This window comes from Rhynchophorus ferrugineus, unplaced genomic scaffold (assembly GCF_030347505.1).
Source record: "Rhynchophorus ferrugineus isolate W39M unplaced genomic scaffold, kcgeb_rfMv2 rfM2, whole genome shotgun sequence".
Lineage (NCBI taxonomy): Eukaryota > Metazoa > Arthropoda > Insecta > Coleoptera > Curculionidae > Rhynchophorus > Rhynchophorus ferrugineus.
In genome coordinates this window covers 15,024,277-15,049,748 of record NW_027472581.1, presented here as the reverse complement: position 1 = coordinate 15,049,748, position 25,472 = coordinate 15,024,277, and the positions used below count along the sequence as shown (strand labels likewise).

Sequence of the window (25,472 nt, the reverse complement as noted above, 5' to 3'; positions counted from 1 at the left end):
TACTTTTCCTATGTACTCAGATTAATTAACAAGGAAAACGAGTGCGAGAAAATACATACATATATATATATATATATATATATATATATATATATATATATAAATCAATATGTATTTCTCAGTTATAAAATTATAATTATTTATTAATTATTAACTTATAGCTATAGTTTACACTAAATGTATACACTTTATATAAGTTCGTATGGGCTTATATAAGTTTGTATAAATACACTTTATATAAGTTTGTTCGCTTCAATCTCCTGACATTCTGCGCGCTGTCCAGCAGTTGTATTGCGTCCACGTTAGTATGATTTAGTAGTCTTCTTTCGTGTTTCAAGACGAAATCTTGGATAACTTCGCAAATCCATTTGATTTCCAGGTCATCGTGCAGTTCTTCGTTGGTTACACAGCGATAGGCATTGGTAATCAATCGAAGAACCTTGTTTTGACAGCGTTGTATGACTAGTTGATTTGAATTTTTACTGCAACCCCATATTTGCACCCCATAGGTCCTAACTGGCTTTATAATTGTATTATAGATCAACCTTTTTGATTTTAGATCAAGTTGGGAGTATCTTCCGACTAACCAGTATAGTTGTTTTATTTTGATTCTAATGTATTTTGCTTTTTGTCTAACGTAATGCTACTAAAAACATATGGATTTAATTCTATTAGCGCCATCTATGTGTTAGACCGGGGACTTTTCAATTAACCAGTTATTTTCTCATTTATCATGACTTTGTCATATTACTCGTGATATAATAATAAATAATTTGATATTATTTGAAGGACGCTAATATGGTATATATTATTTTAACAATAAGCATTGCTCTTCCAAAAAAGTCGAAAACTGAGAACAGCTTGTTATAATCTTACCCATTCTCTTATAATCATAATACTATCTATCATTCTATGGTCTTTCAGTATCACATTTATTTAGAGGATGTATGTTCAGATTAACTGTTTATCGTATTTATCGGCAATATTTTCGAAGAAAAATTCGTGGCGCATTTCTCGAATCACTTATTGTTCCATTTTTTATCAAGCCAGGGCCATTTTTATGTTCTTTTTTTTTTCTTGGACCAAATAACCATCGTTAGGCTCATCGCAAAAAATACCCCAACTTAACCAGCCATATCGAATCACTCCCAAACCGACAAAAAATATCTCCAGATCATTTCTTAAAAAAGTTTCCGGCCTCTTTCTAGTTGCGGCCCTTTATTATCATCTACCTACCTATCCCGGAGGGGAAGACTCCTTGATTAATTCGAGGCAATTCGGGGACTACGCGCTCACCGCACGATCGTGCCCTTGGCCCCCTTACCTCATCAGGGAACCGGATCACAATCTGGAAGATTCCCCGGTCGTAATAGGATACTTCTTTTTTGTTTGGCGGGCGACGACGAATCGAACGGACGCAATGATTGCTTCAATTAGTTCGACGGTCGATTGTGTCGTCGATGACTGCGTAATAAATTATTTTCGACGAGGGAGGGTTGGAATTGGCTGTCAAAAAAAGATACTGTCGATGGAGTGTCTTCGGTTTTAGTTAACGAGCTTTATCTATTAGAGCGGGGAATTAAAATTGGGACCAATAATTCGTAGTAGTTAATTATTTTACATGTAACAATTCAGTTGAAAAATATATTCTTCAGACCATAAATCTATCAACGCCTTTTATATAGAATTATTATAACATTATTATACGTATATCATACAAATCAATGCAAGTAGCGGAATAACGTAGCGACATGTACATTATACAATGAAAAAGGACACACTGCCGATTGTAAAGGGTGTCCAGTGTACCAGAGGAAAATAAAAGAACTTCAGCCAAATAAAATGACAGCTGTACAACGATTAAGACAACTCGACAAACCTCAAAACTCTACAAAACCATCCGCCGTTGAAAATAAAGAACTTGAAGAAACAGCGACAAAATATCTAACGATAAACAAATTAAAGTAAAAAAAGCAGGAAACTATAACAAACGACCCAACAATGTGACTGTAGTGCGACACAAATTCGGTCAATTAAAAAACAAAGTAAACAAAATTAGAAAAATCCTCTTGTTTTGGGATGAGAAAATAAAATGAGTAATTCGTACTTAAGAATTATAACGTGGGACGCAAAAGGGCTAAATCACCGAGTTCGTGATGTAGAACGAACAGGTCAATTGAAAAGTTCCTGGTCTGACACATAGATGACCCTACTAAATCCATGTTTTTAGTTAGCCCTAACCCTCCGAAGATGCGTGTATAAATTGACTTGGCTTGATGCCGAGACACTGCCCCAGGAAAATCAACCATCAATGATTGGTGTGCTAAGTTTAGATGTGGTGAAATGAGGACCGAAGACGGTGAACGCAGTGGAAGCCTAAAAGAGGTTGATAAGAAATCATTAAAAAAATCAAACAAAATGATTTTGATTGGCCGTAAATTGAAATTGAATGAAATCGCAGACACTCTAGAGATATCAACTGAACGTGTGCATCATATCATTCGTGAATATTTGGATATGAGAAAGCTCTGTGCAAAGTGGGTGCCGCACAAGGCTAGCAGTGTTTGAAGATTATCAAGCGTAATATACCCGAGTTTTTGCATCGATATGTGGCAATGAATGAAACATGGCTCTATCATTTCATTCTGAAGTCCAATCGACAGTCATCCGAGTCGGCTGCACAAGATGAACCCGCTTCAAAATATTTTGAGATGCGCATGGAATAATTTTCATTGACTACCTTGAAAATGGACGGGACCCCTTGGATATGAAAAGGCGCATCAACAGCGACTATTACATAGCGTTATTGGAGCGTTTGAAGGACGAAATCGCCGAAAAACAGCTGCATTTGAAGAAAAGGAAAGTACTGCTTCTCCAAGACAGTGCACCGTATCACAAGTCAGTAAAAGCGATGGTAAAAATCCATGAATTGGGCTTCGAATTGCCATCATCATCCACCGTACTCGCCAGATCTGGCCCCCAGCAACTATTTCCTGTTATTAGATCTCAAAAGAACGCTCACTAGGAAGAAATTTTCGTTGAATGAAGACCTGGGACTTTTCAATTCACCTGTTATTTCTGAGAACAAATATTGTTCTTAAATAAATTACATTAAAATACGGATTTATAATGCATACTGGGCAATATACCTTAGCGAACGTGTTCGAGGTGGAACAGCTCAAATTATAAAACAAAATATATGGCAGTTCCAATAAGATGAGATCAAAAAAGAAGAAATTCAAGCTACGGTAGTTAGCATTGAAATGAGCGGTGCTGAAATAAACATAGGAGCTATATACAGTCCACCAAGACACAAAATAACACAACAATACATAGATTTATTTTTAAAATTTAGCCGAAGGTTTATTATTTGAGGGGACAGCCAGGAGTTCACGATTAATAACTCCTAGAAAAGAAAACGAATTACTCGCAGCAATAAATATTACTAATTGTAACCGTTATTTAGGGCGTGAATCCAGTTACTGGCCTACCGGCAGTAATAAAGTATCAGACCTACCGGACTTTTACGTTTCAAAAGGCATCGTATAAAATCAAATACAAATCGAGAGAATGTGCGATCATCTGATCATACTCCAGTATTGTTAACACTAGGCGCGACAATTCTGAAAAAAATCCAAACCCGGAATATAATTGAAGAAGTTTCTGCAAAAGAAGCTACTCCAGCATCAAGAGAGTAATCTGAATATAAGGTAAATTACATCCTTGAAATTAGGGAACAGAGTTGAACAAAGTACAGTAGAACAGTAGTAATAAATTAATTTGTAAAGTAAAAGGACTAAGCATATCTAATGTAGGATGTAATTAATTAAAAAATTCTACATATAACAGCTTCCAATTTGGTATTCTTGAATCATACAGTCTACAGTCTATACAGACACTAGTCATATAACGTTCAAAGTTCCATTTTCGTCTCATTATTATACATCAAGTTCTAAAAATGGACGTCAGCCGCATAGAAATATCTCGATATATAGGTATTTTTAAAAATAACGATACATCTTTTTAACAATATCTATATTCCTGGGGGGGGTCCTGTAGAATTCTCAAAAAAGTTCGATACTCTATTTCAAAAACACTAGGTGGGGAGAAATCTGATATCGATATTTTTTTAAAAATATATCGAAAACATGGACCGACTAAAATATTGATATATCCACCAAAAATATTTATATCATTTGAAAAAAAGTTATATATATATATATATATATATATATATATATATATATATATATATATATTCGGCATCCCTTCTTTATGCTGTATTGGAAACACCATGTTGGGATCAGCTGTGGTTAGTTTGTTATAAGTTACTACAACTTAACGATATCTCATTTTTGACTACTATGAATGTTTTTGAACTGAATACTAAAAATTCATTCGTTATTCAGAGAAACAAGAAAGTAATTTTGAAACGTCTCAACGTTAATCTAGATAGTGTTAAACCTATCAAAAAATTAAATTGCATATTCGACAACCCCCCGCTATCTTGATACATTATAATGTTCCAATAATGTTATGTATTATTTATTATTACTTATTAGTAAAATTTCATTTTTTGAATACCTCCTGCGAAAGTTTGTGCTTTTGATCGTTTAAAACAGCTTAACTTTTTCTTTTTATAAGTGCAATTACATAACTATGTCTATAGTCCTGTTTGTTACGCTTAAACAGAGCCAAATAATATTATGAATCATCAGCGGCATTGTTGATATTTTAGTCGTCTGTGAACAGATGCTGCAGAACTTTTTCGTTCTCGTATAAAATCTGTAATATATAATCATTCATAGAAAATGTTAGGACACTTTGTTATTTCGATGTATAATTATGAAATACATTAAGTTTTTTATTTTTTTTTATTCAAAAGTTATTGACATGAAGAAATAATAGTTTATATCAAATATTATTTGTATTTTAATGTTTATAACTCGTAAGAATTTTGGTTTGTTTCATATTTTTTAGTTATATTCTTTTGACGCAATTCATACTAAAGATGTAGCTGTTGATGGTACTGAAATATTTGCTGATAATGTAACCATATTAAATTATAATTTATTTTAAGCCGCGATTCCTGAAAACTACCATTTATGACTGAAGTATAAATTTTACTTTACCTTATTAGTACTTTATGTTACAATCACTAAATTACTTACACAGATCTTACATAACTGATAGCTAACAACTAACACATTGAAGACAAAGAATTTTTCATTTCGGTCAGACTATTTGGTATCCATTTTTTCAATGATTGAATCACTATCATTTATGTTTTTACTTGTATAGATCCTTTGGTACTGATAACTGTCCTTGTCTTTATCTTCTTTTTTCACCTTATAACTCTTTAACAAACACTCTTTATATTATGTCGGCAAATTGACAGAGTGAATTAACTGGACTGGAGCTTTGGTTAATATAGTTATTTTTACATAGTAATAGAGAATTTTTCCAATAGTAACTTTAACTTTATGTAGACAATATTCACGAAAACGTAACTATATACATCATTAAATAACCAATCCCATTTATTTTTATAGACGCACCCAAACAGACAGTAATAAGAAATCACTTTCTTTAGCTATTTAAAAAAGAATATTGGTCTATTACCTTGACCTCAAAACATATATAATAAATAAATTGAATTAATAAAATGTATTAACTATGGAAACTTAATATTTTATTATCAGCAGCTAATAGTTTTGGATAGAAAAATATGCATCAGATTGTTATCTAAAATGACTATCTCCAAACCATCTAATAAACTACTATCTCAATGCATCAAATATTATTACAATAGTATTAGTTAAATTTATAATAACAGCTAATATGACCTTAAATACATTATAATAAGTTCTTCTGGGTATTTATTTTGTGACAACTGATGTTTTTATTGTTTTAACTGAAATTTTTAATAGTTGTAACTATATGTCATTGTGAATATTGTTTACCGTTACACTACTATCTACTATCTATGTCAATATATTCGACATTCGAAATCTGACATTTTGGGGATAGCCTCAACAAAGGATTGGTTAATTTCCGGTAATAAAAAGGTATTTATAAAGGTTAATCACCTTACCTGTATGCCATATGCGTGTATAGCTCTGGTGGTATAAAACTCTTCATATAAATGTTTCTAAATAGGTTTTGAGGGATTTCAAATTTGCCCAATATCTTACCCAGATCACCTTTTTTTAGGCTAGTTATGTTATGTGAAGTTAATATGTGTGTCGCATACTAAAAATGTCTGTTAGCTTTCTCAAACATTTCAAATATATTATATGATCTGTGACTTACTGTTAGTAGTGATAATAGATTTGGCCACTGGAATATGATGATGAAGGAATATGACAAATTATTCATCCTTGTTATTATCCAGCAATATTTGAACATATTATTTTTATAGAATTTGTTCCGCATAATCCTCAACAAAAATCAATTGGACTTCGGCTGCTTAATTTATCGAGCTAAAGTTTAAAATCATTCATTTAGAAGAAATATGATTATAATGATAAGAAATAGCTAAACGTTCATCAGGCAAAAGCCACATAAAAAAATTATGAACAACCGAATACGGAAATAGTTAAAACCACAAGGACTGAGTTGCAAATTTAAAATAAAAGACTATTAAAAATAAAACCCATCAAGAATAAATATAAAAACCGAAAGGTTTTGGGTAAAATGTGGTTGGTATAAAGTCGGCGTAAATGTAATCCGACTTAATTTTAACATTATGAAAATTAGAGAAAGAGATATAATGAGATATGATGGTTATCTTTAGAATTTTTATTTTTTAGTTGCTAGTATGGTGACCGTAATGAACAACCATAAAAAATTACCCGGTATCACGCAATCAACCGCCCAGGGACTGCTTATGAGATGGGGATCCCAACATGAGTGAGGAGTCTTACGGGATCAGCTGCCATCCAAGGTGTAGCAGGACGTCGCTCGTCTTGGGGTACCCTCAAACAAATCGGAAATGTGATGCCTTACGTAGTTGTTACAAAAGAGGTTGTTACCGACGAAAACATTTAAAAAATCCACAAAATTATTTTGAATTGCCGTAAATCGAAATTGAATGAAATAGCAGACGCTCTAAAGATATCAACTGAACGTGTACATCATATCATTGACGAATATTTGGGTATAAGAAAGCTCTATGCAAAGTGGATGGCGCGCGAGCTCACTTTTAACCAAAACAACGACGAGTTGATGATTCGGAGCAGTGTTTGAAGATGATCAAACGTAATGAACCTGAGTTTTTGCGTTGATATGTGACAATGAATGAAACATGGCAGCATACGCTGATGGGAAAACGCAACAGTTGGCTGGCAAGGTTATGGCGTCTGTATTTTAGGATGCGCCTGGAATAATTTTCATTGACTACCTTGAAAAGGGAAGGACCACCAACAGCGACTATTACATAGCATTATTGGACCGTTTGAAGGACGAAATCGCCGAAAATTGGCCGTATTTGAAGAAAAAGAAAGTGCTGCTTCACCAAGACAATGCACCATGTCACAAGTTAGTGGAAACTATAGCAAAAATCCATGAATTGGGCTTCGAATTGCTTCCTAAACCACCGTATTCTCCAGATCTGGCCTCCAGCAAATATTTCCTGTTCTCAGATCTCAAAAGAATGCTCGCTGTGAAGAAACTTTCGTCGAATGAAGAGGTGATCGCCGAAACTGAGGCCTATTTTAAAGCAAAGGACAAATCGTCTACAAAAATCGTATCGAAAAGTTGGGGGGTCGGTATCGCCCTTGAAGGGAGTTATGTTGAAGAAAAAAAAAAACAAATTTTGCTAATAAAATGTGTTTTACTTTGGTAGGCCGGGGAGTTTTCAATTAATCTGTTAGGGTAAATTAATTGTCGTATTGTAGACCTATCTCATTCGGATAATCAAAGGGCTTCACTAAATAACCGAATATTAGTGTAAAAAGAATAACTTTCCTTACTATATTGACTTAATACATATCATTTCTTGGTTTTCAATTAATAATTAATTTAAAATAAACTAAATTGATTTAAGATAAACTAACTGTTTTTAAATTAGAGTTAGAATTAAATAAAATTCCTGACGCATGAACTAAAGCCAAGCAGCCGGTTTCCATTAAACAAAAAATATACTGTGCAACCTAAGCTAATGCTGTTGCAATTCGGTCCTGTGAACTTTAAACCAACATTAAATGTATTATACGAAAATTAAACCATTTTTTAAACCAACTTTCAAGCTACTGATATTCGTTGAATCATTTTCGTTTGTTCCAAAATGAAACCTTCGATATTAATAAAACCCAGTTCCCATGACAAATTATTCAGTTGTCGAGTGGAACCATTGTATCTATACGTGTGTGTGTCTGCAAATCCTACCGCATCTGTTCGGGAGAGCGATCGCACAACGCCGTACCGCATTTGGTGACTTTGAACCACGAGGTCAGCGCAATACAACGACATCGGTTCCGGTGGTACCCTGCGAGTCGAAATCGTTCGCGGTTCAAGGTCGTAATTAGTCCGCTTCAGCTAGTGACGTTCCATCGTAGCAGAAACGTTCTTTGTTTCGCTTTTTTTTTCTCAGTTATATTTGGCGCACTTCCTCGAGGTTTAAGCCTATTATTATTTAAATTTACCAGAACGGTTCAAAGCGACTTGAATGGGATAATTAGCGCTCGACGGAGGTGTTAACCGAAGAAAAATAATACCAGGTAGTAATAAACAGCCTTATTGTTACACTACAGAAATTAACAAGTGGGTGTTTATGTATATTACGCCGGTCGATAGAAAATGTAAGTTGTTTTTTTTGTTCTGCTGTTATTTTGAAGAACTGAAAGTATGTGAGTATGAATGGATTCGACCGTTTTAACACATCAGTTTCGTAGTTGTAGCGCGAATTAGATTCAATACACGTTTTGCTGGTCGAGCGAGAAAAAAACCGAATATAAATCACGTGTTCCTTGAATTTTTGTTTCAAAATATTTCGATTTCTTTGTGAATATCATCAACATTTCTTGGAAAATTGTCATCAAATATGCCTTCTATACGTTTTATATTATTTTGTACTGTTTCCGAAATAAAATTATACTCTGTTTAAGCCGAGGATCTTCAATGTTATTATAGTTGCTATAGCGAAGAACCTTTATGTCGAGTTGTTAAGGAATGTTTTCTCTCATGTAGCAAATGAAATACAATTTATTTTCTCTTGTTTGCCTAAATTAATTCACAAAGACGAGATTTTATTCAAATAAATGATAAAGAAAATATATAAAATGAAAGATGTTAAATCGTCTGGCTAGTCGTCTGTTTGGTTTTGCACACGACGTAAGAATTCTACTGTTCCGGTCTTAATCCGCTGACTTGACTGATTGTTTTCTTCCTTCTCTTGAATTCTGACTGTTCTGAATTTTCTTTTGTTCTTAATTCTGTCTAGTTCTCTTATTCTCGCTAATTCTGTTCTGATTGTTTTTTCCCGTGCTTCTTCTGTTCTGGTTGACTATTACTTACCGAATAATCGTGCTGTTCACTGTCGATATATCGTCTCTTTATTGCGGAAGCTCCTCCTTCGGGTTCTTGATGGTGGCTGAGAAGATTATTTCAGCAATACCCGTCCCTGCATTCGTTAAAATCATCGGGGCGAGCAAGACCTTCTCCCATGGACGGAGTATGGGCCTTAAGGGCTCTCAAAAATGCATACAAAACATTGAAGACATTTAGACAAAAGACATCATAATTTTCTTAAATGTAAATAATAATAACTGCATCGCAATATTTTGCGTGTGAAAATGTCATGTCTTTTTGTAGTTTGTAGTTTGTAGTTAGAAAAACGGAAATGATATTAAAAGTTGTAATAAAAATTAACTTCACTACACACATCACTGACAAACTTGGCTTTTTCTTGCGTTCCTGCTACCATTTTGATTGCCTATAACTTTGTTCAAAGAACAGATAAGTAAGTTTGGTTTTCATAAAAAGTTTATTGGGTCTTTCATTTTATTTTTTCGTTATGATTGAAAAATTGTATCGGCTAAATGGTGACCGCGGTCCGCTATATAATTTTCGGCTCTTTTTAAGGCATTTTTCATGACATCCTGCAACATTTGAGACTGAATTTCTTCAATTTCGTGACGAATATTTTCTTTGAGATATTACATACTGATGTATTTATCCTGTACTCACCTTGTTTATGCATTGATAAAACAGAACAGTATTAATAAATTAAGTTGTATATTAAGATTGTACTAAGCATATCTAATGTAAGATGTAATTAATTTAAATCATTACCTTAAATAGCATTTTTTTAATATCGATATATCGAAGACTAAACAATATCGATGTTTGTCTTTAAATGTATCGATATATTTTTGCAACAGCCAAGAAAATTATGGTATCAATAAAGAATCAATATTTTTAATAAACTTTTATAACTAAGTACTAAGTATATTTTAAATATTTAAAAACATCTTCACAAACACTTTTAAATCGAAACCAAAAGCGACAATTAAGAATATTTATAATGCATCACCATAAATTTCATGCGGTAGTATTTCATAGACTTCGCTTCTTCAAATAAAATATCAAGGAATGAATGTCGACAATGAAATTTTTGGCGTTCCGTGATTGGCGTCTCTGTACACTGAACATATCAATAATACTAAATAGAAAATTGTTGTAATTTTCTATGAAACGAAATACGAAGAAATAAGTTTTTAGGGTAAATGATGTGGCTCGGAGAATGGAGGTAAAAGGAAATGAATCAGTGGTGTTTACATTATGTGATCGTTATTTATTGAAGTAATATAAAAATGTAAAAATACAAATGATAAAAAAAGGCTGGCAAGGGTGTTACCTGGGGATGAGGCTTGGGCAGTCGATGGTGGCACGTCTAAACCAAACGATGGTCGGGTACTGAATAAATGGTAATCCCCTTCACTAACATCCCAGATAAACGTCTCGGGGTTGCCAGCTATTCGTTATCGGGTTCTAGTTGGCGCTGCTGGCACCCCGCCCGTCTTGAACATCTGAGATTATATTTCTGGGTATTTTGTAGACCGTTATTCCACTATGTAAAATTCGACATGCCTCAAGGTCGCTACAGGTTGTTATTTTAGTTCAAACGTAGCTTTAATTGTAGAAATTTAACTATACACCATATGGGTCACTATGTTCTCAACTAATCAGTATTTCTACGAAAAAATATGTTCCCAAATGTGTTTGTATTTAAATTTGGACGTCATAGAGCTATATTGTTTAAAATATTAAATTATAAATGTATAGGTTAGTTTATGTGGAAAAATCTAAGCTTGGGCTAGAATGATTGTAAATTATATTATGTTCTTTATCTTCTGGTGCCATTTATAGCAGTTATAACTGTTGATTAGTTGACAACAAATTCTTATAAATTTTAACTTGTTAAGTATGTATATATATATGCAGTATATATTATATATGCAGTATATATTATTATTATATATATTATTTTTCATCTTTAAATAATTGGTTCAAAATAAATTATTCATTGAATTGTTAAAAATAATTTCAAAATAACACTTCAAAAACTAGTTAAAATATACTTGGACTTGCTACCTCATCAGATCAATTTATTATATGCATTAGCCTTTTTAATTTTAATAGTCTATTCATCGATAACACTATGCCAGATATTATCTATGTCAGTTCTTACAAATTATAATTATATTTATACAATTTTTAGTCTATCGAATAATGCAATTTTAAGGTTCATACAACTTTTAAATGAAAAATTTAAAAGAACATTTACTCTTACATTAAACTTTCAGTTATTTTATATGATTATTTTGTATGCTTACATATAATCTATCCAAAGAACTTTCGAACATACGTCATCTAAATTTTTGACGTCAAAACGTCGCAATGATGCCGTATCAACTTTAAGTTTTAGTTCAGCTTGGCTTTGGCATATAATAAAATCTAATCTAAATAAAATAATTAAATAAAAATACTGTCATCTAATAAAATTTATTTTAACATTACAGTAGATCTATGCATATATTATCGAAGAACTTAAAACTACAATTAAGTAATCAGTTATAATAATTTGTATTGAAAAACTACTCACTCTTTTTATAAATATTTATATTATATATATTATAATTTTATAAATAATAAAAGATATTTCAATGACCGTGTCGATACTAATTTTCAGTGCAGCTGCAACATGTCAAAAATATTTTCAATAAAATTCTCAGCAAATTAATATTTAACAGTAAACATTATTACCTTTGCAACGAATTTTACTGGTAAGAGGGGGCCTCCATTTTATCGTTACTATTCGAAGAGACGCAATCTGTTCTACCTGGCTTCGGAATGTTCAATCAGAGTAATAATAAACAGCGGTTTGAAATGTATCAGGCTAACGTATTAATGTATTAACTATTAAATAATAAAGAAACAAAAGCAGGACTCTTCTTACACTGTACATGTGACATACCACGAATAGAAAATATTACTATAGCTACGTTTGTTTACATTACAATGAACCAAACTATTCATGATCAATAAATATGAATAATACTATTATACCATGCAGCAACAATGCTAAATACCTTGGTTCGAACGACCATAAAAAGAGAAAGAAAATAATTTGAATTAAAATACAATTAAGATGTGCCGGTTATTTGCAAGAAAATCTAAATTTTCCATATAAAATAAGTTGGTGTTATACAATCAGAAATTATATCCTATATGAACCTATGTAATTTAGTTACGGAGATCTTCTGCGAGAAGTAACATCAACATAATACTGCAGATTCACCCAGGTCCTATAATACCTTGGGATTTTGGCTATCATAGAGAAAATTAAGAGATTCGCATAAAATATGAGGAAAGACTCTTGTGTGAGTGATCTTGCGTAGTTGTATCGTATAGTAAACTAAATGATAAAAATTCTGAAGTGCTACTATTATTTTATAAGAGACTAAATACGGGCCAATGAGTCTTCCTAGATAAGTACCTAGTTTTAAGTCATTGCACACAGAAATTATAAGTTAGTCAGTAACGATCAGTAATATCATATTAATATTTTTTTAAATAAAAATAACAAATATCAAGTTATAAAAAAAATCTTTCCAATTCACTTGTTATTATCAATAACTCTTTGGTAGATTCACTCCAAAACTAGTGAATTTATTTAATATTTAATAATGTTTTTTAACATACTATTGCTACATTTTGTTAAAATACATAACTTAAATTTGAAAGCACCATTACGTGTTGTCTTTGTGAAGCTCAGTAACTTTTTATGTGTATTTCTAGAGTGTGTACCACCCATTTTAATGGACTGTCTCGAAACCACTCTAAACCACACTCTAAATACAAAATATTGACTTATTAATTAATGTGTCACTTGTCACTTGTCCTTTACTTACTCTGTACATGTGACATACCACGAATAGAAAATATTACTTTAGCTACATTTGTTTACATTGCAATGAACCAAATTATTCATGATCAATAAATATGAATAATACTATTATACCATGCAGCAGCAACAGAACCAATACCTTGGTTCGAAGGACCATAAAAAAAAGAAAATAATTCGAATTAAAATACAATTAAGATGTACCGGTTATTTGCAAGAAAATCTAAATTATCCATATAAAATAAGTTGGTGCTATACAATCAGAAATTACATCCTATATGAACCTGTGGAATTTAGTTACGGAGATCTTCTGCGAGAAGTAACATCAACATAATACTGCAGATTCACCCAGGTCCTATAGTACCTTGGGATTTTGGCTATCATAGAGAAAATTAAGAGATTCGCATAAAACATGAGGAAAGACTCTTGTGTGAACGATCTTGTGTAGTTGTGTAGTATAGTAAACTAACTGATAAAAATACTGAAGTGCTACTATTATTTTATTCAATGAGTCTTCCTAGATATGTACCTAGTTTTAAGTCATTGCACACAGAAATTATAAGTTAGTCAGTAACAATCAGTAATATCATATTAATATTTTTTTAATAAAAATAACAAATATTAAGTTATAAAAAAATATTTCTAATTCAATTGTTATTATCAATAACTCTTTAGTAGATTCACTCCAAAACTAGTGAATTTATTTAATGTTTAATCATATTTTTCAACATACTATTGCTACATTTTTTTAAAATACCTAACTTAAATTTGAAAGCACCATTACGTGTTGTCTTTGTGAAGCTCAGTAATTTTGCATGTGTATTTCTACAGTGCGCACCTCCGATTTTAATGGACTGTCTCGAAACCACTCTAAACCACACTCTAAATACAAAATATCACTACATAGTATAAAACAAAGTCGCCTTTTCTGTCCCTATATCCCCTTGTGCGCTTAAATCTTTAAAACTACGCAACGGATTTTGATGCGGTTTTTTTCAATAGATAGAGTGATTCAAGAGGAAGGTTTATATGTATAATACATGCATAATATACTAAGGCAACATTGCTAATTTTAGACGTTTCTAACGTGATGTCGTAAATTAACCTATTTTTTTAGGCTTATTTAGCAATTAGCAAAAACGCTGCCTAACCCTACGACTTAGATCAAATTAATGTACTACAGTATTGTACACCATAAAAAGGTCTACAAAAAAGTCCGCGATGGTATATGTTTATCTTTTAGGGATAACCCACATTAACCATTTTTATTGTTTACTTTTTACGTGAGAAAATGGCTTATTTACGAAGCTATTTTAAGCAATACGGCATTAATCCTTATCGAATTAAGTACCTTAAATACAGTGTTCAATTAATATAGATCAATATGGTTCCTTACAGCATGTAAATTAAACAAATATTTTCGGAGATATTACAAATTTAAAATTTGCGTTTAAAAATGTGTAATGTAATAAAAATTGTATGAATTTAGATATTCCAAAGATAGCAGGAAATCTTCATAGTAAGTATAGGGGAAGAGGAATTGTTTTACTCCAAATTTAATGCGTGCAGGCCAATGGCAGTAATGAATGAACCAAAAATACTGGACCGATTTTAATCATGTTTTCATTGAGTGACATAGGCATATATATTTTATGCCCGTGCAAAGTCGGAGCGGGCCGCTATGTTTTTATATACAACGTTCATATTTTTTCTGTAGTGTATTTAATTTAGTATCAGCATTGCACCCGTGCGAAGCCGGGGCGGGTCGCTAGTTGACTTATAAATTAATGTGTCATCTAATTTCCTTGGCCTAAAACAATCTGCACATTTTTATTCGCTTTATTAACTAAACTATTAACAAGAATTAATTAAACTCTAATGTACATTTATATTTGCGTAAACAATGCCAACTAAATTACGTAGAACACGAATGACATCTACCCAGATTCGATTACACAATGAATCATTGTCATCAGATACATTTCTGAGAGGTAGAAAGCGGTTCGATGGCTATCTTGATCGTTTCGTAGGCTGTAATGGACATTTTAGCGAATATCGCCGTTTTAAAACTCCTTTATTTGTACTCGCTTAGAGAGAGTCCATCAATCACGAGCGGATAGTATGATGTCATATTTGTAATTTGATATATTTGGTTTCAAACGTCGTTTGATATCTCAATTGTTACTCCATACCAAATGAAACATTTATTAATGGTTAAACGAAACTTAATTAAAACAGCTGCTTATTGTAGATTGTTTTTGTTACGTGTATACACATATGTTAGTTTTTTAATTATTGTCAACCATAGTGGAGTAATTTCTTTTGTAATGTTGGTTGTATGTGGGATAGCGGTACTAGTTTTAAATACTTGTAAGTTTCTTGAATGACTGATTTGATTCCTATTAGTAGAAGGATGTTACTGATGTGTTAAATCATGTTGTGGTTTCTAAATCTACATTTCAATAATGTATATATGAGTTATTCAATAGTGTATATAGCACAAAAGAAACAATTTCTTTTTTTTTTAGTTATGTGAAGTATATTCAACAGAAAAAAAGCAATGTTAATTAATATATCAACATTTTTCTGTAGAGCGATGGATTCTCCTATATATATGTTCTCAAATTAATGTATAAACAAATTATTATTTTAATTGCCTATTAACAAGTGCAATCATGAAAGATCAAAAACATTGATATGCATATATAGCCGGGCGGGATTCGAAGACGCGACTATCGCTCTATTTGATTAAAAATATTTCTAATATATAGTTTATTAAGGGAGTGTTCTAGTCTAGAAATTTGAAAAAGACTATTTTTTGTTGGCACCACTAAACGCTTTTTTCTCTAAATTAGTTTTTTCGAGTCGGTTTTCATTCTATTTCAAGTTCTGTTGAAACGATTTGCTTGAAATTTGGTCTGAGGCTTGTCTATCTAAGTATAAATAAAATTATCGGTATTCATTTCAATGTATTTTATATATATAAAGTTTTTGCTATTTTTTAAGAATCCAAAAAGTGTTTTCGAGCAGCCGTAATTTTTCGAAAAAAACGTGTTTGGCTTTTTTACTTTAATACAATATAAGAATGTAACAGGTCAATTGAAAGGTCCCCTACCATAGTAAAACACATTTTTTTGGCAAAATTAGTTTCGTTTAAATCAACTTCAAAGGTGATATACTGAATAAAGCGACCCTCCAAATTTTCGATACCACTTTTGTAGTACGATTTGTCCTTTGCTTCAAAATAGGCCTCAGTTTCGGCGATAATCTCTTCATTCGATGAAAATTTCTTCCCAGCCAGCATTCTTTTGAGATCTGAGAACAGAAAATAGTCGTTGTGGGCCAGATCTAGAGAATACGGTGGATGAGGCAGCAATTTGAAGCCCAATTCATGGATTTTTGCCATCGTTTTCACTAACTTGTGACACGGTCTATTGTCTTGGTGAAGCAGCACTTTCTTTTTCTTGAAATGCGGCCGTTTTCCGGCGATTTCGGCCTTCAAACGATCCAATAACGCTATTTAATAGTCACTATTGATGGTCCTTTCTTTTGCAAGGTAGTCAATGAAAATTGTTCCACGCACATCCCAAAATACATGGTTATGGCGTCAACCTTTCCAGCCGACCGCTTTGGAGCGGGTTCATCGTGTGCATTCCACTCGGATGACTGTCGATTGGACTTCGGAGTGAAATAATGGAGTCATGTTTCATCCATTGTCGCATATCGACGCAAAAACTCGGGTTTATTACGTTTGATCATCTTCAAACACTCCTCCGAATCATCAACTCGTCGTTGTTTTTGGTCAAAAGTGAGCTTGCATGGCACCAACTTTGCACAGAGCTTTCTCATACCCAAATATTCGTGAATGATATGATGTACATATTCAGTTGATATCTTTGGTGTGTCTGCTATTTCATTCAATTTCAATTTACGGTCATTCAAAATCATTTTATGGATTTTTTAAATGTTTTCGTCGGTAACAACTTCCCTTGGGCGTCCACTGCGTTCACCGTTTTGGGTGCTCATTTCACCACGTCTAAACTTGCATTCCAATCCTTGATGGTTGATTTTCCTGGGACAGTGTCCGTAAACTCGGCATCAAGCCAAGTTTCTGCTTCAACTGTATTTTTCCCTTTAAAAAGCAATATTTTATCAACACGCGAAATTCCTTTTTATCCATATTTTTCACAGTAACAAAAGTTGCTTCACTCAAAATGCCATAATTCACAAACTAATGATCCGACAGGTGTCAAATTTAAACAGGCATCTTTTGAGGCTTAGGGCTAACTAAAAAACATATGTATTTAATTCTAGTAGCGCCATCTATGTATCAGGCCGGAGACTTTTCACTTGACCTTTTATAAATTCCAGAATACCTCTTTAAATTAAAATTCAAGTTTTGGTGTTAAATTGATATATACAAAAAGGAAAACGGATTAAAATTGAGGACTGATAAACTTTAAACTTCGCAATCTAATATTGAAAATATCTTCAATCCCCCCATCTTACATAGTTGAGCGTAATCGACTTCCGATGTTATCGCAAGAAACAAATACGGCGGAAAAACAACGGTATAATTGAATTGCAGCGTCGAAAGCCAGACCGATAAATTAACATAATTGGAAAACGATTCTGCCAAAAGTGACCATCTGTAATTGGCCTGAAAGCTTTTCTATCGGCATTCCGGGTGAAATATTCGTCGAGCTTCGGGTATTATTCGAATTAATTAAACGATTGGCAGAGACCTCTGGCGGACGTCCAAACGACACACCATCAATCAAGGAACCTTTTGCCTTATTAAAGACAATAAAAAACGGCGCGTCGACACTTCAATAAATCTAATTAAATTACGTCCTAGTTTATATTGGACAATTAATGGGCATCTGGAAAATTATAATCAAACAGTGTTCTAATGTCATACGTGAATATAGATGCCCACTGAAATTGTGTGGCCGCCGATTTGAAATCTGCAAATTGCTCCATCGAAACAAACCAAATTCTTAGTACATTGAGCGGTAGAAGTAATTATGCCGACGACCACTTTTAAAAGTTGAACAGGAATTCCATAAAATCACACGATGAGTATCCCGAAGGATAGATTACAATCATCACCCAACACACAGTGTAGCAACTCCTCCAGCAATTGAATGAAATTGAATCGGATTGGTGATACAGTGATGGTTCCCTTACTGTTATGATAGTCGCGGGTTCGAATCCTACTGGGGCTTGGATATACTTTACGTTTGTGATTGTAAATATCTTTATAGGCAATAGTGAATATCGGACCCAGTCACGCCAGTAACCAGGCTCGGTAAAACCGTTGATGAAAAAGTTGATTACTGGTCAGATATGGGGTTACACTAAAACATCAATCTACCAAAACAAATTTCTTCATTTAATTATCAATTTTTATCTCTACGTAATCAACGAAGAACTACACGATAACCTAGAAACCAAATCAATTTACGCAAACATGATATATCACAGCAACGTAAAAGCAATACAGCTACTTTACAACATCCAAAAAATCATGAGATTGAAGAGAACCAAACCACATGGAGTTATATAATGTATAAGTATTTAATGTTAACTTTAGCTTAAATAACCTAAAGTTTTGGATCAAATAGACGAGTTTTCACACGCCGAAGTTTTTTTTTTCGAACAGAAGCATTCACTTTGCAGATTTTTAAGCATGGTGGTTGTAGCGTAATGGTTTAGTAACAATAAGCTCGACCATGTGATTCAAATTGATAGAGAACTAAAAAAGAAGTCTATCTGACACTTCAGGAGTATACTATTCCTTCTAGACATTCATCAATGTACACCCCCTGTCAACCTAGACCAAAAACGATACATTAAATTTAAAAAATAACGAAATGGCTATCATAATCGTCAGACATCTCTCCTATCGAATTAGTATGGGATTAAGTTGATATAACAGTGAAGAACTTACAAAGTGAATGTGCGAAGTTAACAACAAGTAAATAAGGAACTCACTAAAAATTTAAAAATAATCATACTTAGATTTTTAACACAAAAAAAAACATTTTAAAATAAATATGTACCTAATAATTGTTGTAAATAACTAAATAAAAATAAACAAAAACGTATTTAACCTATCTACTATACGTATTTTATGTTCTACTATATACACACAATTTAACTTAATACCAACCTTATCTATTTACAATATTATTTTCACTATTCAATGTTTTCGTTAAAAATATTTTATTTTTCCCCCTTTAGTGTTAGATATATGCTCAGTAAATTACACAGTTATTTTATTAAGTATTACAATGGGTAGCCCAACTAAAACTGCAGCCCTTATGAGGAAAAATAGCAATAATGAATCGATGATTAAAATAAGGAACACCTCACGACCCGAGGTTCGCTACCTAGACTAGGTGATCCAAATCAAACTAGAACAAAAAAAGTTGCTGCCCTGTTGAGAATCGAAGCCGTGACATTCGCGTGTGAGCATAACGTTCTAATCGTTACCCCATACAAACAGTTGCCTTCTTTGTTTCTACAACGTCTCATACCATAGGGTTAGTCCTTAAAAAGCAAACTGAATGGTTTTTACTCTATATTACTTCCGATTTTTCGTCAGATCAGCTCAGCAATAACATTGTAAACAAATATCTGATAATATTAGACAGTAAATATGTGAAAACTTTGTGCGTGCCTTTGAAATTTGAGCGTTTCCCACGATTTCCCCCCTTGCCCCCAACAGGTCCTGATTTGGTTCCAATGGGACCATTTCGGAAGTGCACTCTTTTGAATAAAAAAGATTTTTGAAAATCGGCCCATAATTGACAAAGAAATCGACGAACACATTTAAAAAAATATATACAACCGAACATATAACCTCCTTCTTTTTCGAATTCGTTTAAAAATAAGATCATTTTTACAGTTCTTTAATCAATTTATTTATTTGTACTAAATATATTTAACTAATTTTAACTAAATATTATTTTTTTTAATTGCAATATTTATTTTTTCAATTACTTGATTGTTTCCAATCTTTTAATCGAGTGTAAATTTTAATATTTCCATATTTCAAAATTACGAGATACTGTTATTATTTTACGAGAAAAATATGTGTAACACTGTGTAACATATTTAGTCTATTTTTAATACTAATTTTACAACCTAATCAATTTGTTTCTGTCATAAATTTTATGGTCCGTGTTTTTTATGACTGTTTTGTTGATTTATATTGAATAAATTCCAGTAAAAATATCAACAAATGTATCGATGTCAGCAACAATATTACAAAAATTAGAGAAGCCACTTGTATGGCGTTTCGAACGATTTGTACACATAATAAAATTTCTTGTAAAAGTTCGGCACGACATGTAAAACGTCTCGTAAATTTCAATTAGTTGCCAGAGAGATTCGAAAATGCTCAATGGAAAAAAATCCTTTGTTACCACCGTTCTAGTAAAAATGATCCGCTGAATATTCAATACGTAGAGGACCATTCTTTTTTCAATACAATAAGAATTCTACGGTGACAGTTGGATGTGACTCAATACGATTTCTTAGAAATCCTGTTATAAATACGGTGAATGATAATGATCCGAACAATGACAATTTCCCTTTTTATTGAGAACAAAGTTTGTTGTAATAATAACGTGACATTATAATATGAAATATGGGAGTTTCCACCAATTCCAATTGAAATTTATTGCTTTATTATTAAAATACTGTGTTATTTTAATACTAGAGGTGAATAAACAAGATACAGCATATGATTGGCTAGTTGAGCGATGGCGCACTTAAATAAAATGCATTGTAGCGACCTTGAGGCAAGTCGAATTTTACATAGTGGAATAACGGTCTACAAAATACCCAGAAATATAATCCCAGATGTTGAACACGGGCGGGGTGCCAGCAGCGCCAACTAGAACACGATAACGAATAGCTGGCAACCCCTAGACGTTTATCTGGGATGTTATTGAAGGGTATTTCCAACGATTCAGTAACCGACCATCGTTTGGTTTAGACGTGCCACCATCGACTGTCCAAGCCTCGTCTCCAGGTAAAACCGCTGCCATCCGTTTTATCTATTTGATATTTTCTATATAAGGATACTATTTATCTTTGAAAAGCAATTCATAAAGAAGTACAATTACCAATATTTTAGGACAATTAATGGAATTTAAATTTGAAAAACTTAACTCAAAAGAAAATCAAATTTCTATCAATCATTGACTAAAACTTATATATATATAAAATGAATAAATCACTAAAAATTATATAAATAAAACTCTTAAGAGGACATTAAATATTAAAGAAAACGCAAGAAACAAAGCACACATATTATTGATGTATTTCCTGTACCTCTGGTTTTGTTTATTACCAATGTATTCCAAGTGTACCTTGTATGTCTGGCTTTTTCTCTTGTAACTTTTTTTTTTATTTGGTAATGCCTATATACTTTACATATTCTTATATGATAATTATTACATGTAGATGCTTACATATCACATTTTTTAATAACCACTAGGAAAAGCAATTGCAGCTTATATCAGTACACACTCCTTGTATATTCGTATAAAATGTACAAGCTTAATCATTAGGTATTTTAATAACATCTATGGACAATGACTTTAATATTAATATACACAAATTTAACATACCCTACCAAAAAGTGTTATAATAGGTCAATCAAAAAGTCCCTAGCCTACAATAGTAAAACACATTTTTTTTTGGCAAAATTAGTTTTTTTTATTCAACGTAATTTTCCTCAAGGGTGATACACTGATTATAGCATATAGCGACACTCCAACTTTTCTATACCATTTTATAGTATGATTTGCGACTCGGATAACTGTCAATTAGGGTTCGAACTGAAATGATGGAGCCATGTTTCATCCATTGTCACATATTGACGCAAAAACTTGGATTTATTACGCTTGATCATCTTCAAACACTGCTCCGAATCATCAACACGTCGTTTTTGGTAAAAAGTGAGCGGCACCCACTTTGCATAGAGCTTTCTCATACTCACTTTCTGAATTATATGATTGTCAATTTACGGTTATTTAAAATCATTTTGTGGATGTTTTAAATGTTTTCGTTGGTAACAACCTCTTTTGGGTGTGGTGTCCATTCACCGTCATCGGTTTCACTTCACCACATGTAAACTTAGCATACCAATCCTTGGTGCAACACGCGAAATTCCTTTTCATCCATTTCTTTTCACAATAACAAAAGTTGCTTCACTCAAAATACTATAATTCACAAACTAATGATTTAACAGCTGTCAAATTTATACACGCATCTTTTGAAGGTTAGGGCTAACTAAAAAACATATGGATTTAATTCTATTAGCGCCATCTATGTGTCAGGCCGGGGACTTTTAAATTGACCTGTTATTCTATACTATTACGTAAGTTTAGAAAATTACCTTATCCTGATAATTTTGTTGATTATAATTAAGTTTTCATATTAATTTTGTACGTAGTTCTGTAGTAATATATAGCATATTAATAGATACTTACTGGGATTAATATATTTTCACAAACTCAATTTGTCATTATTCGGTCTATTACCAAATGAATTTCATGAAATGTTTACTGCCATATATAACAATTTAATAGTCAGTACAATCATAACCATAGAATTAGCAAATAATAATCACAAATTGATGTAGATTATCGAAGTGAATAGCCATGTAGAATATCTTGTTCACTGCCCTGTATTCTGTCGTTTTATATAAGGGCGAGTGGGGGAATTGGAGTTATGTAGGGAAAAGTAGCAAAAATACTATATTAGGTACAATCATTTATTTTTTAAACACTAATCAATCTTTTAGTTAACTTAGTAATTACTTACAAACTTGAAACATATAATTCATGTATATTTAAAAGTAACAATAAGTCATAATATAATCTTTAGGATAATCGCAATCTGGAAACTCAGAGTGAATGAGATTTGCCACAAACTCTTCATCTGTACCCTGTTTATTAATTTTTATCCTCTAAATTTTCAGAATTATTATAACATATGTTATCATCAACAGATGACTTCTCCATTATGCTTGTCTTGGAATATATTTGTAGCTACTCTGTTAACATAACATAACTAAATAGTTTAACTCAAAGAAATTTGAAGCCTAGGAGTGGTGTGCTAATAATAAGTCTTATAAAAGCAAATAAAAGTTATAAAATTGCAATTCAATAAAAGTTTAATTAATATTCTTTTTAAAAATAACAATAATTCTAACAATATTTATTTTGTTGCAGGTGTGGTCTTCATGAGATAACTAATATAACCATTTCTGGAAGCAAGTCAGGTATATTATATGTAACTTTTTGTCTTTATTTACTTTTATCTTAACACAACTTCGTACGATTATTATTCCTTTATTACAATACTATTATTAGCTAATATCTGAAAGAGAATTTGTTAATAAAACAAAAAATATTTATTGTGTGTCCAAATTTATTGAAATCGGATTTATTGCATAGCAGAAAAGGGGTAATTTCAGTTTTGGAAAGAAAAAAATCTCGGCCAAAGTCATATCAGGTGATAGTTCAGTTGATACCAGTGGTAGTTCGTTGACATTTGTTGATTGTCTCACCAAAAACTTGTTCATAATGATAATCTTGGAAGATGATGTGTCATCATAACGCAAAATTCTAACTTCATCTTTTGAATAGAAGTAACGATTCTTGATCACCATTGGTATTCTCGACCTTACACGATGCTTATATTCTCGTTAATTAGCTCGTCACACTCAGCAGGACTATCCAAAAGCAGATCAGAAGCTTAAAATCATAGAATAATTTGATTATAAGCCAGGTCCTGAACAACATTTTATTCATTCTAATGATCTTCCAATATTATTTATAAATTTTTTTACAGATTTCATTCACTATAATTTCCATAAGGAACACGTATGTTACATAGATAGATCATAAATGCATATACTATTACGCGTTTCCTATATTGTTACATCAAAATCTTTGATTAACCATCTATAAAATATAATCCGATTAAATTGTTAAATAATCTCTACATAATATACGGTATAAGAAACCATTAATAATCTATTTAATAATTTATAATGTTTAGAATTATTATTTTCAATATTTCTGATACTAAATGAAGATAAACGTTATGTAATAGTTATAATTAAACATATAATTATTGATATAATTTGCAAGATATGTAATTTTGCGTCACCGTAAAATCATGTTCGTTCGAATTGCAGTAATGTATAATGCTAATAAGTGACCACTCAGAAAAATTTTATAAACCAGGAGTGTTTTATTTATGAAAGTGTAGATAGACATTCTGGTACAATAATATTTATATTCAAATGAAGGTATTGTATTAACATCAACAAAGGGATACTAAAGATACATTTGAACTGTAATATTTTTTTATTTTATCTAGAACTAATTTGTGGTTTATTACTCATTCTTTGTACCAATATATTGGAATGCTACGAAAGTACCTAACAACCATGAAAACCTATAGGAACCGAATATGTTGTATCAAGTTGCTTTTTTAAACTTCTAAAGATCTTAGACTTTTTTCTGTAAGTCATATGCGCGTTTTAAATAAAATATTATGTAAAATGTTATATTTGATTTTGACCGTATATTATGTTATACTTATCTATTGACTTTAAAACAATAACACTAGTTAAAGTGTGAAGCAGAAAGTTCCGTAGAGTTTCGCAAATGTGACCGAATGCAACCCCCTTTTTTGTTTCACATTTCATTGTAAATGACCAGAAAGTTATAGCTATTACAGAATTGGTGTTCTTAAATTTAAACATTGTCATTGGACACATAAATAGATATCTCTTCAACTTCTTAAACTAATAAATATTAATAAAATTACCATACCTTGACAATTATGTTCCTCAACTTGTATTATATTATAATTACTTACAGATAGTTTTCTATAATTAATTGAAATTATATTCTCTTTGACTTTCGATACCCATGAATATTTTTTCTCATTTCGGAATGCGGTTTGTTTTTCCTAAATTTTCATTATTATAACCATTCAAATCTACTCAAAACATTCACAAAAGTAGCAA

At 31.9% G+C, this 25,472-nt stretch overlaps 1 protein-coding gene across 4 annotated transcripts in view; it reads left to right on the top strand.

The window, feature by feature from the left end:
- The window catches only part of msi (RNA-binding protein musashi), a 278,252-nt gene that overhangs the window by 71,940 nt on the left and 180,840 nt on the right, over positions 1-25,472 (top strand). For 3 of the 4 annotated variants that reach the window (XM_076395652.1, XM_076395654.1, XM_076395650.1), the window contains one exon: positions 23,662-23,711. The exons of the other annotated variant lie outside the window; for it this stretch is intronic. The gene's annotated coding sequence lies outside the window, so the exon portion shown is untranslated. The remainder of the gene's footprint in view (positions 1-23,661; positions 23,712-25,472) is intronic. 4 annotated transcript variants of the gene reach the window in all.